Source organism: Sebastes fasciatus, chromosome 12 (assembly GCF_043250625.1).
Source record: "Sebastes fasciatus isolate fSebFas1 chromosome 12, fSebFas1.pri, whole genome shotgun sequence".
NCBI classification, from domain to species: domain Eukaryota; kingdom Metazoa; phylum Chordata; class Actinopteri; order Perciformes; family Sebastidae; genus Sebastes; species Sebastes fasciatus.
Genome location: NC_133806.1, coordinates 26,208,776 through 26,224,429, shown reverse-complemented (window position 1 = coordinate 26,224,429; position 15,654 = coordinate 26,208,776). Strand labels below are relative to the sequence as shown.

Here is a 15,654-nt window from a genome sequence, read left to right as displayed (position 1 = left end):
ATATAAATACATAAAGAAGCAAATTAAAACAGAAATATCAATTTATGTCACATTTTATCAGTTAATTAAGGGCTACATTTATTTTTAACATTATTTTTGCTACATTTAATGACATTTATTTATCGAGTCATTTATTTATTTATTTCTGATTTTGGCAGGCTCTCTCCTCCATACATGGAGTTAAATTTATAACAAAGCATCATTTTTTTATAATCTGTAATATGATTTTATGAATCTGTAAAGTAACTAAGGTGTCAGATAAATGTAGTGAAGTAAAAAGTATAATATTTCCCTCTGAATTGTAGTATAAAGACATTAAAACATTAAAAAGTGATTGTATTTAAATACTTGAGTAAATGTACTATAGTTAGATTCCTCCACATAGCAACAAGATGAAAATCCTACCAGTGTGGTACTGGTGGTGACACTGGGATGAAGACAGATTTCCTTTCATCACTAGATTCAAAGTAAAGGCTGTAAACACAGACGACTGTCGCGTTAAAGTTATAATCTGTGAAATTATTTTACTATTGAAACATCTTTGTATAATCCTGCCCACTATCTCCAACTTCTGACTGCAATTTCCCCAAAAGATCTGATCCAAAAAATATTTAAAAATATCTGTTAAATATCAGAGCTCGGTTAAAAAGAGGGATATCCTGATCATAGTTATTTTGTAATAATACTAATCAGTCTTTTAATATGTCAGCACTAAACTCTCTTTTCGCTGCTTCTCTCTATATGCCCTGCTTGTTTGCAATCTCATGTTATATGTATAAATGTCACTACTGCTTCTAGTGCTTTTAACCACCGTCATTTTCCAACATTTAAACTGCATGCCCTGTGTTTGTTTTGATGTATTTCAGGGAGCGTTTTGTAACACCTTGGCCAAATAAACTAAACAAATATTGCGCATCTGCTAACCAAACATTACAGCTTGATGAGACATTTCATTAGAATACAGTAACATTAGTACACAATTTAAATACGTTTGATAGCAGCTTTGCTTTAAAGGCCTCATGCGCCATTATGCACGTAGAAGATCGACGCCGAGGCACTTCTGCAAGGAAATATTACCTGCATATCAGACTTTCTTTGATGGTGTCCTATAATATTTCAGCCCAGTTGAACAACAGTTTGTGAAATATTGTCACATAACTTCTGTACTTAAGTTACAGCACTTCCAGAGTTATTTAAACCCAAACCGCGATCTTTTCCTAAAGCTAACTAGGTAGTTTTTGTCTCGTAATTTCCACGCTTAAGTTACGTCACATCCTGAATTATTTTAACCCAAACTGCGATCCTTTCCTAAAGCTAACTAAGTAGTTTTTGTCTGGTAACTTATGTAATTAAGTTACGGCACTTCCAGAGTTATTTTAACCCAAATCGAGATCTTTTCCGAAAGCTAACTAAGTCGTTTTTATCACGTAACTTCCGTACTTAAGTTACAGCACTTCCGGTGTTATTTAAACCCAAACCGCAATCTTTTCCTAAAGCTAACTAAGTAGTTTGTTGCCTAAGCCTAACCAACTCGATATTTTCCTAAGCCCAACTACGTATTTTTGTTTTGAAAAGACTGGAGTGGAAATTAACACGTGCGTCACATGTTGCTGGACATAGGAGGAAGTGGGATAAAGCACAAAAATATGTTGTTGAAATTCATGCTGAGCGTCACAAAAAAAATGGGAAATTTGTGTCTATGTACACGGATCAAATAGATAAAATTTCGGGACTATTTCACGAACTGCCCTGAGACTGTGTTGAGTATTTTGTAGTGTTGCTGTAGTATTCAGTATAATATCTCTTGATCTGCAGCCTCTCTTCATGTCCAGTGTCAACAAAATACTGAAGTTCAAGTGCAGTTTTTGCTGTTGTGTCTTGTTCAGTCCGTCTTGATCCCGTACAGGATGTCTCATGATCTGTCAATGCTCTAAAGTCATCGCATTCAAATCCTGAATCCCAGTCATGTGCTTCCAGTCCACATCTTTGCTCCTACCGGTTTTTCCACTCAAAAGTTTTGTCACTCAGCATTTCATCTAATGCATGAGCACATAAAACATTCAATTCCCCCTTTTCATTTGTTGGGTACTCCTCCCAGATATTTTTGTATATTTGTGTTTCCTATTTAGCATAGAAGGAGGACATCCTTTTATGGTATCAGTCAAGTTGAATCAAGGTGCCGTTGAGCTGCTTGTATGGAGAAAATTGAAGAAACAAAAGAAGCCGTCTCCGACTCGCCCGCATGAGGTGATGCAGCTGCCGGATCAACAGCAGAGTGGCCAGAGTGATGGTGATTGTCAGCCATGTTCGTCTGTGGAGAGAGGGGGAAGTTTAATATTTTTTGCTTTTTATTTATGACAAATTTCACTTTACAAGAACAGTGGGAAAAAAGCAAATATGAAACAAAAAACAAAACAAACAGGGGGTCATGGGATGATCAGTAAATCAAGGCAAATTTAAAAATAATTTTTTTTTAAATAAAATATTGCACACAGTACATACAATAATTATAAAAGATCTGTCTCATTGGCTAAATAAACACACAATTTTTCTCATATGGAGTAGGTCATCTGTTCTAGAAGATGCAGGTGTTTAACAATATTGACAAAGACAAAAAACATGATTCTGACATACAGTATATACTGTATATAAACTACAACATGGTTGCTATAAATAATCAGACCGAGGGAATACTGTAGTTTGATTTGCTTTGGCTAATTACTAAACATAATTAAGTAATCAAGGTTGAAATTGGATTATTATCCAAAAGAAAAGAAAGAAGTTACAATAATCTCAATTTTGCCTTAATGTGTCAGTCATAAGTCATTAAAAACATTGTAACAGTGCTTTGCTATAAAAAAAAAAATTTGGATCCACATTTTGGACTAATTTACTAATTTATTACTGGTTATTATGTTGATGAACTAACGTCACCCATTGGTTTGTGGACTGCCATTTTGAAGCCTTGAATTTGGTATTTTGGCCAGAGCAGGCGTTAGCTAGCTAGTTTGTCAGTCTGCAGACAAGCTAGCTGGCTAACTAGCCAGTTCCAGAGACAGACAATTTAGCTAGCTACCTAACGTTAGCCAGCCATTATTTGAAACTAACACAAACAACTAGAAATGTCAAAAGGTTATGAGGTGTGGCAGTCAGTCAGTCAGTGTTGCTGTTCTGTGTGTAGAATAGCGAGTGGAGTGTTGTGTGGTAAAAGGAGAAGACAAGGATGGGGAGCGTGGAGTGTAGGGAGCAGATGTTCCCCTTACTCTCTCCCACATGGAACAGGTGAGGTGGGCCCAATAGGGCTGGGAACACCGGACCCAAGTGTTCCCAATAGCCTAAACGACGACCCGACCACACCTACTGGCATCTGCAACACAAAAGACAAAAAGACAAGCAGCCAGCACAGCAGCCAAAAGAGCCGGCACACCCTCCGTCACAGTATAAATGAGGTCCTGCACGCAGAAAACATATACTCTGCCAGCAGGACTGTCTCATTTTTGTACAAACTAAAACTTGTGCCAGCATTTCAATGATGTTATCATATTAAAATAGTAACTCTGATCAGTCAGTATTGTCTGCCCCATGATACAAGCTCTGTGATATATTTACAAGGATCTATTGATCCGTAATATACCATGGTCTAGGTGAATACTCCATTCTGATTGGCTGCAGGGTGTCCATTAATTCCTGATAATGGACACCTACAAACTGTCTGTTCGCCGTTCTAAATAAATGCACTGGCTAGACTACATCCAAATTACAAAATCTCCAAAATAATCTACATCAAAATTTTAAAATCTCCAAAATAATCCACATCCAAATTACAAAATCTCCCCGAAAATCGACATCCAAATTACAAAATCTACAATCAAAATATCTAAATCTCCCAAAAATCAACATCCAAATTACAAAATCTCCCAAAAATCTACATCCAAATTTCAAAATCTCCAAAAGAATGTGCATCCAAACACAAAAAAATACAAAATCTACATCCACATTTCAATATCTCCCAAAATAATCTAAATCTGAATTTCAAATTCTCAAAAAAAAAACCTACCTAAATGCCTAAGTGTTGGGGGCAGACATGGTGGACTGAAGACATTTGATTCATCAAATAGAGCGACAAGCATATGAATTTGACGGGACCTTTGACACTTACTCTGTTAGATATGGTTCGTCTCTGTACACCTCCTCAGGTCGCCATGATTTAAACATCCGTTTAGCCAAACATAGACCCGCTGTGGAGGAAAGAAGAATGGCACCATAAATAAAATAATCTCAAAAGTACCTATAGACGTGGCGTAGTAAAAAGTTCAGTACCGCTGTTTAATATGCCGTTGCTGACAGAGGCACAGCTTCCTGTCACTGGGTCACATGGACACTGCTCTTCACTCAACACAGGACTGACCGTAAAAACCTGGAGGACACACTGATGGAGACACAAAGATTTTTTTAAATGCAAAAACTCTTTCATAAAAAAAGCCCTGATAATGAAACAGTAAATAACTATATTGCTCTAGATCACTTCGTTAAGAAAGAAATCAAAATATTTGTATTATTTCCTGCCTGGTGTCGGGCTTTCCTACCTTGTTCACAGAAGTTGCCGTAGAAACCCGGGGGACACGAGCAGCGTCCGTTGATGTGGTTACAGGAAGCTCCATTAAAGCATATGCAGGTGTGTCTGCAGCTGTCGCCATAGTAACCTGGCAAGCATGCTTTATCAAGGAGAAACAACAACTGAACAATGTTGGATTAGACATAATTAGATGTATGCTTGGTGTCTTCGCCATTAAAATGGGATATTATTATGGAGATTTAACAGATTATCAGATAAATCCTTTCAGAGTTGGCTAAAAGTAGTGACAAGAAATTACAATTGTAAAATGGTAATTGTAATACTGATTAAAGATGATTTAAGGCATGGTCGAATGCTCGTATGCAGGCGAGTGACCATCGCCTGCCGAGGTGATATTGGCAAAAAATATATATATTCCTCTAAATTTCAACATCTCCCAAAAAATCTACATCCAAATTTCAAAATCTATCTCCCAAAACAAATCGACATCCAAATTACAAAAATCTACAACATAAACTACATCCAAATTTCAAATTCTCCCCCCCAAAAAAATCTACATCAAAATGACAAAATCTCCAAAATAATCTACCTTCAATTACAAAATCTCCCAAAAATTCTACATCCAAATTAGAAAGTCTACATCCAAAATACAAAATCTCCAAAATAATCTACATCAATATTTCAAAATTCCAAAAATCTACATCCAAATTACAAAATTTCCCAAAGAGTTCTAAATCCAAATTTCAAAATGGATATGACATGAAGATTTGATCAGTTTATTTATGATGTGGAAACCACACTGGCCACAATAGTAAAATTGTGTGTGTGTGTGTGTGTGTGTGTGTGTGTGTGTGTGTGTGTGATTGACCAGATGATGCTCCTGATTACCTTTATTGCAATACTTTCCTCTCCATCCAGCAACACAGAGACAGCCATCTGCAACCAGAGGACATGCATTTTATGTCGTAGAACAAAACGTTGCTTGTGTTAACAGACCTTATTTCAGGCATCTAACTAAAAACCCATTGACTTCCAGACAAGGGAACAGGAAGTCCTAAAATGCTCAACTCATTTCCAGGTTTTCAGACTCATTCCTGTAGCACTCTATTGCAATAATTATATTGACTTTTATTATGGAGTAGTCACATGAAATGCAATGTGTTTGCAGTGAGCTTGACACTGACCGCTGTCGTTCACCAATAATGCATCTACAAAACAAGACAACGGTCATTTTGGTCATTTTCTAGCAGCGTATCAGTTTGAAATATGTCAGGGAAGAAGAAGGAGCAGCCACAGTGAGCTGTTAGATGAAGACTTTAGATGTTACATGGGACTTTTCTCTGTTTTTTCTCTTGGGTTGAAAGTTGTGCTCCCCGTCGTCCGGACCTGTTAGAGGCCCACAAACCTCCGGTATCGGCTTTCCGTTAATTTAATCAGGAGGAGGAGACAGTCAAGAAGAGAGCGAGAGAGAGAGACAATCACTGTGTTGTGTTAATTCTGATGGTGGGATTTTGTCTAATTCACTGTGTTGATTTCACCGTACACACAAATGCCATGGTGAAAATAAACAACACACTAAACTAAGGTGGAGGAAACTAAAAAATTAAATGAAAACCCTCAGTTAGCTAATGCAACAAGTTGGGCTAGTTAACTACACCTAACTAGCTAACTAACTAGAACAGCTAAACAGATTTATCAGTTTTCTGTTCAGACTCAAACGAGTGCACCTGCAGCTTGGAGGATGACCTTTGACCGCAGCTTCTATAATAGTAAGACGTCATATTCCCATTTTAAAAAGAACCTTCTTTTCTTTTTTTACTTTGAGCACAAAATTAAGTGGCTAATCAACTTAGTCAGGAAATGACTCAAATAAATATGAAATATCATAAACATGCCAAAATACATGGGAGGGGTCTTTAAAAAGACAATAATTCAGATTTTGGTTGATGTATTTTCAGGAGACTGAACTAACTTGTGCCAGGTGCTGACACTGCTGACTTTCCATTTTTGCCTTTACAAGATTCAAGTCATTCCCATCCTTGAGGGAACAAAGCACTTGACATAGAGATACTTGTTTTAACCTGCTGCAGCTGAGCTCCACCTTCACACTTACTGGCGGTGCAGACACCATGAGGGGCGCAGGCTGGCGGCTGACACACCAGAGAGTCACAGGCGGCGCCCTGCCAGCCCTCCTGACACCGACAGCGTCCGTTCTCACAGTCTCCGTGTCCGTTGCAGTCTGCTGGCTGGCAGCGCCGCTGGTGAACACACAAGATGGTGGAGACGGCCCGAGCACAGCGCCACCTGCTGTCTGATGAACTGGGACCAGAGAACGAGGGCCGGAGAGTATGTGGAGACAAAATGAAGATATTACTATAAACGTTAGCCTATTTACTAGCCTGCAATTTTTTTTTTTTATTTATTTCAATGTACAAGTTTGTACAAGTTTACAAAATACTCTCCAGGATAATAAACTTTATTCAATAGCATCTGAATGGAGATTTAAAGAGGACCCATTATGCTTTTGTGCTTTTTCTCTTTCCTTTAGTGTGTTATATCTTTTTTTGTGTAGGTAAAAGGTCTGCAAAGCCCAAAGTCCAGGGCAAAGGGAGTTACTCTCCCCAACAGAAACACTGCACCTGAAACGCCTCAATTGAAATCCTGTCTTTTCTGAGGGTTTCCTGTCAAAACAATACAATTCAACTTTAATTAGCTCACCATATGTCAGGTGGGTAGCTGGCCAATGTGCCGTTGATCAAGAAGGTGGAAGATCTGCCTCCGTCCAGATTGATAGCATTGATCACCCCGTTATTCTTCAGGAACTCTGCCACCTCCCAAAGATTCATACTGCTCAAATATGAACAAACACACAAGTGCCATGAATTTCATTCTGGGCTGTAATGCTTCTGCTGAGTGCAATGAAGCGAACAAAGTTGTCACTCATCTGGCGATAGCACTGTGCTTTCCTACACTGTGACAAGAGTGTGTGGATGAAGCAATAAGTTGTTGAATTTGACTCATTTAATGACTGGCTAGTTAGCTAGCTACCATAATTCCACAATGCTCCAGAAAATGAGCCCAACAGCGCACAGTGCTGGGTCACGGTCCCTCTGCCTCACTCCTCGCCGCCAGGAGACTACTTCACCGGGTGGAGACCAGGCGTTAGCTAGCTAGCTCTTCAGTCTCCGGACAAGCAAGCTAGCTAACTAGCCAGTTCCAGAGACAGACAATCTAGCTAGTTAACTAACGTTAGCCAGCCGTCTACTCCTCCTGAAGGAGTCTCCAGCGGTGTAGGGGTCGGCTAATCTGGTCTCATTGGTTAATGTTAACGTTCTTAACTAACACTTGTGATCCTGGAGAGTGAGTGACAGAACATATTGAGAGAAACTACTATTTTCTTCAGTTAGTGTTAAAAAAAACAAGCCAACAATACATGCTAGCCAGCGTTAACTAACGTGTTCAGAGAATTATTACCACTAAACACCTCATCATGGTTACTAACAGGAAAGGGAGTTATTCACTTGTCAACACCAAGCATGTTTTACATGCTGCTCCAGTGTAGTAAAATAACTACTAGTCTACAGTCATGCTAGCAGCCCCGTGAGGCTCATTATAAATAAATGTTACCCTCTTTTAAGGGTCTGTCCGTCCACATGAAACAGGACCACGTTGCCACTGGCGTCGTGACCCACTACCGTCCTTGCTGCCAGCACGTCCACAAAATCGCGGAACACCTCTGTCAGAATATAAAAGAAATGTTTTTATCAACACTAAAACAAAGGAAAGACAAATATTCAAAAAATGATCCTCAAAAATCTTCACATTCAATTTCTTTCTAATTATAGTAGGGTTATACGGAGACCCTTAAGAGACACAGCAATAATTTTTTTGAGGACTACTTTTGCATTCTCTGGCAATAAATATTGTGTTCCCCGCAAAACTTTTCTTCTTCCATTCCTTCTGAGCGATACAGTCTAATCGGCTGCCTACATGTTGCCCACTTTTTAACATGAGACTTTACACACAAACTACAAAAACCTTTTTGGACCATGCACATTTTGTCGGCTGCTTTACCCGTGTCGACTGTCTTATCGCACTCGGCCTTCAGGCTCTGATTGATGTAGTTCTCGCCATTCCTCAACAGCCACACCGCACCACTGACCAGCTGGACGAATGGGTTGGACTGGTCCAAGACGTCTTCCTGTCACAGATACCTGGAGGGACGGTAAAAGGATAGTTTTGAAGTGCCGACCAGCATCGACTGTAGGTACACTGACTTTGGATAAGTAAGGTTTTATTATGTTAACCTCTTAAGCCCTAGGGTGCTGGAAGGTGTGGTTTGCCTAGACAAACATACCCAAAATAAATCAAGAATAGATCCACAACTACCAGGTCTATATGCATGATCTTGGTCTCTATGGATAGGTAAGACCTCAGAGAATTCATCCCCAGTGTCAGTAACATTGTGACTGTTACTATGCCTGAGTAAATTGTGATGAACTAAAGCAAAAATGTACATTTTATCCTCGCCAAAATGTTTCCTAGATTAGACTGTGGATAACACCATTATAGCAATGATGCCATGCACAGAGATGCCACTGAATTCATTCAGCAACTCCTTGACTACGAATATGCAAAAGCAGATATAAATAATACAAAGCACATAGATTCTACAAAGGTTTAAGTCAGGATAGGACCAGGCTGACTCTCCATTTGGCCACTTTGGTTTTCTACCTTTTGAAAGGGAATCTGGCTATAAAATACTACTGATATCCACTACAGGAGGCCATGTGCACACGATGGAGACTTTGGCCATGACATTTACCCTGTGCATCATCACATTCTACCATTGTGCACAGTATAAAATCAATAAAAAACAACTAAATTGTATAATTTTGACTCCAAATGGAGTAGTTTTATTATGATAATGAAATATGATCAAGTTAAACCTAGATAATAACAAATAAGATCAATAACAATGTAAATAAGATAAAAAATCAAAAATCCAAAGTCATGTATGTACATTCAATATAAAAAAGGTAAAAAATATTATACAGTAAAAATACAATTTCTTGTGCGTTGATTTTGTAACTAAAATATTGAAATCTTTGCCAAACAAACATTGTTTGGACCAAATACACTTGGAGTGTTACTTTAGTCGCGTTAAGGCCTCTTTTTTTAGAAACTATTCAGAAAAAAGTTTTTGTGCAGCTTTTTTGTCAATACTTCCCTTACCCAAACACCAGGCTGCCATCCTTCCTGATGCCAAACTGGGCGTTTTGCACTCCATTGCTGTCCTGCACCATCCTGCCGTCGCTCACCAAGTTGCCTAGACACCGATCCGAGGTGGTGTTGAAGAAGCCGGCGTTCTGGGCGTACAGACACCCGGCAGGCATGGCCGTCTCCTCCACTGTCACCCTGGGTCTCTTCTCACAGCCGCCTGGGCCGCCCGGCTCCAACACCGACAACGTCCTCAGCGGGTCGTGAACCACCGTCAGGTGACCTAGAGACAATGATGCTTCAAGATGAGATGGCACTCAAACACTTGATCCACTTATACCAGCGGGGAAAACACACCATTACTGCTGACACCATCACTGACCGTAGAGCCAGCGGGACGCGCCCACGCTGCCTGGCGTCTCTGATATGAAGACGGTCGACTCGGCCACTGGGAGTGCGTCGTGGCTACTGGAAGGCCAGATCTCATACGTGGTGCTGCCGTGGGTTTCAGACTGGTAGTCCCTAACTTGGCGATGAGAGTGGGATGGACCGTGTTCTTTGGTGTACGGCTGCAGAATGTCGTCTTCCATAGAGATACTGTGAAGGAGATAAATTTATATCAAATGTAAATGCAAACAGGTCTCTGGACTGATTCAGCACACAACAACTTATTTGGATAATAATTAGATTTTTACAAAAATGCAAATATATTCTGGTTCCAGCTTTTCCAATGTGAATATTTGCTGCTTTTCTAGTTTTTAGAGCTGTCAAAGATAACGTGATAATAACGCGTTTACGCAAATTTGTTTTAACGCCACTAATTTCTTTAACAGAGGTTTAACAGAGGTTGTAGAGGGCTCAGTTTTAAAGTTAAATGATGATACTGGTATTGTATGAAACTAGAAAACCTAGAGGATCCATTGGTACCAACCATGTCATACTGGCTTGTCATGAAGGAGGTCAAATAACGCTCCAAACTAATGCTACATTTTTGACGAGGAAAAACTGGCATGGCCATTTTCAAAGGGGTCCCTTGACCTCTGACCTCCAGATATGTGAATGTAAATGGGTTCTATGGGTACCCACGAGTCTCCCCTTTACAGAAATGCCCACTTTATGATAATCACATGCAGTTTGGGGCAAATCATAGTCAAGTCAGCACACTGACACACTGACAGCTGGTGTTGCCTGTTGGGCTGCAGTTTGCCATGTTATGATTTGAGCATATGTTTTATGCTAAATGCAGTACCTGTGAGGGTTTCTGGACAATAGCTGTCATTGTTTTGTGTTTTTAATTGATTTCCAATAATAAATATATACATACATTTGCATAAAACAGCATATTTGTCCACTCCCATGTTAATAAGAGTATTAAATATTGGACAAATCTCCCTTTAAGGTACATTTTGATCAGATAAAAAATGTGAGATTAATTTGCGATTAAATATTTTGATCAATTGACAGCCCTAATAATAATTTACGTTTACATCACAATCTTAAGCAAAAATGCTAATATTTTCTGGTTCCAGCTCCTCCAATGTGAATATTTGCTGCTTTAGTTCTTTGCAAACCCAATCTCTGTGGAGTTTTGGACTGTTGGTCGGACAAAACATTGGAAGACACCACCTTAGACGAGGAAATTGTCATTTTTCATTATTGCCTGACATAAGAAACAATAATATATTTATCCAGAGGAAGAATATATCTTTAGTAGGGCTGTCAATCCATTGAAATAGTTAATTGCGATTAATCACACATTTCTTATCTGTTCAAATTGTACCTTAAAGGGAGACTTGTCAAGTATTTAATACTGTATCAACATGGTAGTGGACAAATATGCTGCTTTATGCAAATATATGTATATATTAAAGGGACTGTTTGTAACTTTTTACAGGTATAAATCTACCGGGTCGGTTTCCCATGCGCGCTCGCATATGCGCGCTATGCGCGCTATGCGCGCTCGCGTGTGGCTACGCTGTTCAGACTCTCTGTGGACACGTACCATTAGACTCCAACACAAACTACACGTAAGCACCAAAACCTCAAAGTTATATCTAGTGAAGCCCGTCTTGCAAAACAGTGTTGGCGGCGGTCGTAGTACGCGGGGAAGACCGTAGCTTTGGTCTCCAGGGCCGGAGTCTCTGCTGTACTCTGCTCCCTCCGCTGCTTCGCTGCTTGCCTTTAGTCACACACCGCGCTCGTTCTCGCTCCACCTCTAAATGTTCATGCGCGCACACTACACACTGCAGAAGAGTTAGTTTAGCTCTGACAATATCTAGTGAATATACAGTGGACGTTTGTGCAGAAATAAATGCTGCAGCTCCTCCAGATCAACAGAGGTTTTCCGTATCATGTGAAGTGACTGGGCTCCGCAGCAAGAAGCTTTATCCTCTCCGACCGGGTGCCGGTGTCTCCCTGCGGGCGCAGTCGGAGACGATAACGTTTTTCTAGGATCAGCAGTGATTCATGGAGAGACCTTAAGTGGTGGACACACTGCCCGCCTGAGACACGCGTCTGACGCGCGTCTATTTTATAGAATAGAAGGCTCGCCTATTTTACACGCGAGCCTCTCGCGTCTCAGCTGCGTGTCCCAGCAGCAACAGACAGTGAAGGTGATCTATTGACAGTATATGGACATCATATCAGCTACATAATACAGTTTACATGTCTAGACATCTGTAGAATATGTCACAGACAGTGAAAGGGATCTAGTGACTGTATATTAACATCATACCAGCAAGACTTTACTGCAGTTTACATGTCTGGACATCTGTAGAATATGTCACAGACAGTGAAAGTGATCTATTGACTGTATATGAACATCATACCAGCAAGACTTTACTACAGTTTCCATGTCTAGACATCTGTAGAATATGTCACAGACAGTGAAAGTGATCTAGTGACTGTATATTAACTTCATACCAGCAAGACTTTACTACAGTTTCGAGGTTTATCTGTAGAATATGTTACGGAGATGAAAAAAAAGTAAAGTTAAGTAAACTTGTTTTTAAATCAACACTTCTTGCTTTCATTTCAAAATAAAAGCCCTCAGGCGTTTTTTCTATAGTCAGAATCCCTTCATTTGTTAACACGAGGCTTTTATTCTGAAATATGAGCAGTCAGTGCTGTGGAACACAGTCACTTTGAGACCTCCAAGAATTGATAAAGTTTGGGGTTTAAATCAACACTTCCTGCTTTCATTTCGAAATAAAAGCCCTAAAGCGGGTTTTCTTTGCACAGAATTCCTTCATTTGTTAACACGAGGCTTTTATTCTGAAATATGTGCCGGACAGTGATGTGGAACAAGCAGTGACTTGGAAAGCATCATAAATGAATACAGTACTGAGTTTTAATTGTGGATTATTACTATTATTTACTAATTACCACACGTTTCTGAACCTTTCTCTGTCTAAAATAAATATAAATTATATTTATCATGAAGTTAAATGGCCATTAAAAGGCAAACTCTATGTAGAAAGAAAGGGCTGTCAGCAGCAGCAAAAACACAGCTGACAGGTAGCAGACACGCCTAGGTATGTATCACTCAGCCACGACGCCACGCTGCCACGACGCCACGCTGCCGTCACGCGAGCCTCATGCGGGCAGTGTGCCCACGGCTTTAGTCTGGTCAGCTAGTATTACTGCCAAGCAGCTGAAATATAGAGTGATATTGTGGTTTTAGCTGACGTGTGTCGCCTCATTGTTTTGAGCGATGCTCGTTCATGTCTATGTAGAGCGAGCAAGTGCGAGCCCAACGCTGACTTTCGTAGACTTAACGGCCACAGGTGTTAACAAGCATTCCTGATTCTTACAAACAGTCCCTTTAAGTATTGGAAATTAATTAACAACACAAAACAATGAACAAATATTGTCCAGAAACCCTCACAGGTACTGCATTTAGCATAAAAACATGCTCAAATCATAACATGGCAAACTGCAGCCCAACAGGCAACAACAGCTGTCAGTGTGTCAGTGTGCTGACTTGACTCTGACTTTCCCCAAACTGCATGTGATTATCATAAAGTGGGCATGTCTGTAAAATAAAAAAAAATGATGACGGAACAGTTTACTCATTATTCTACAAAAAGAATGTGAACATTGTTTTGATAAATTACAGCCTCCAGATTCTTACTTGCATGCGATTTATGAGGTGTGGCGCAAAAACGCTGGCACTGCCTGTTATAGCTGCTGCTTCTCCAAAAATCTGGTCATTGTCTCTCGGAATCCTTTCATTTTCTGGTTCTCTTACCCTGGCTTTTATTTTGTTGAGGCCCCAATCAGGGCTTTCCACAAGGATATGGAGTATCCAGCCAGGGGGAAACAGTAGCCAGCCACAGGGAAACAGTAGCCATCCCGGGGGTCCGGGGGCATGAGGCCCCCACGGAGATTTTTTTTTTATAAAAGCCCAAATTTGGTGACCTCTGGTACATTCTAATGCTACTATTCCATCATATACACTTATCTTAATTATTATGTATTTTAATGAGTTTGCCTGCCTGATTGTAAACATGTAGTGAATTATTGTAAAGGAGAATCAGGCTTCTAGTGTGTTATAGCCCAGTCTGTAAATAGTTATTAATATTTAAAACCACGCCTATTCCTGACAGATCAGAACTTTTCTAATTTAGAGTCATAGACCGTATTTATTATTTAATTATTGACACCTTCACTGTGTTTATCAAGACATGCCACAATGATGGTTAATGTATAAATTCTCTCTTATTCAATGGAAATAAACACGGTTACTTTAAGGATCCCAGGTCTTATTTAGCCCGTGTATTGATTTGATCGCCCGGTGTGGAAGGATCCCGGTCGGACCCGGTTGGATACTCTGCTGGTGCCTTGGTCCCCCTGGCCGTGGGCCCGGGGACAGCTGTACCCCTCGCCCCCGTACAGCCTCTCGGCCCACTTGGAGCACTTTTACGCACTATCACCCCTCTATTCTCCGTCTACCTCTCTAGGTAACTTAATTAAACCTGCTGACGTCTCACCTCGCTGCCTCGCTCTCCAACAGCCAGATCCTGAGACACATCACCACGAGCCCCACACACTGGATGCTTGTTGCCATGGATATTGGGGTCGGTGTGCTGGACGGTGTGTCCTTGTGTCCTCTCCGTGTAGACAGGTACATGAATGAAGCTGCACCAGTGGATTCTCGTTGATCCGGTTCCCTTCCACATTCCTCAACCATGACTGAAGACATACGCAAATCATCCCACAGCTATCACATTTACTGTCTAATCTTGCCTGAGGCAGGTTATTAATCAACGTTTTAATATGTATTAAAGCAGCAGTGGGCAGAAATGGAGGATTTTTTTTTATAAAATGGTCACTATGTCCTGACAGTAATGCATGAGACAGGTAATCTGGAAAAAAAATCATGAGGTGCTCCTAATGGCATCTGCAAGTGTTAAATCACAAGTCTCCACCCACCTGCAAGCATGGTATAGAACAGGGGTGGGCAATTCATTTTTACAAGGGGCCACATGAGAAACCTGAGTTGTGTTGGAGGGCCGAACCAACAATAACTTGAACTTAATTCTGCTCAGTATTAATTTTCCCCATTGTAAAAAGCATTAAATTATATATTTTTGATTAGTTGCTACTGGTAATCAGAAGAATAAGGATATTCTGTAAATATTTATATAAATATATGAAATTGTGGTGTAGGTCATATAGGAAAATACTCCTATAGAAGTAACAAACAGTAAAAACAATAATTGCATCAGTGTTTCATTTTATTTTTAACATGTTAATCTTCCCAAATACTGAATAGGTGTTTTACAGTATGTTAAAGATAGGCAATTGTCAACTTGATGCAAAAAGCAATAAATGCTTTTAATGTTTTACAGTTCATT

The 15,654-nt window shown here is 40.0% G+C and overlaps 1 pseudogene; it reads right to left on the bottom strand.

The window, feature by feature from the left end:
* Positions 1–321: 321 nt before the first annotated feature.
* On the bottom strand, positions 322–15,146 carry LOC141779553 (N-acetylglucosamine-1-phosphodiester alpha-N-acetylglucosaminidase-like; annotated as a pseudogene).
* Between the last annotated feature and the right edge of the window lie 508 nt (positions 15,147–15,654).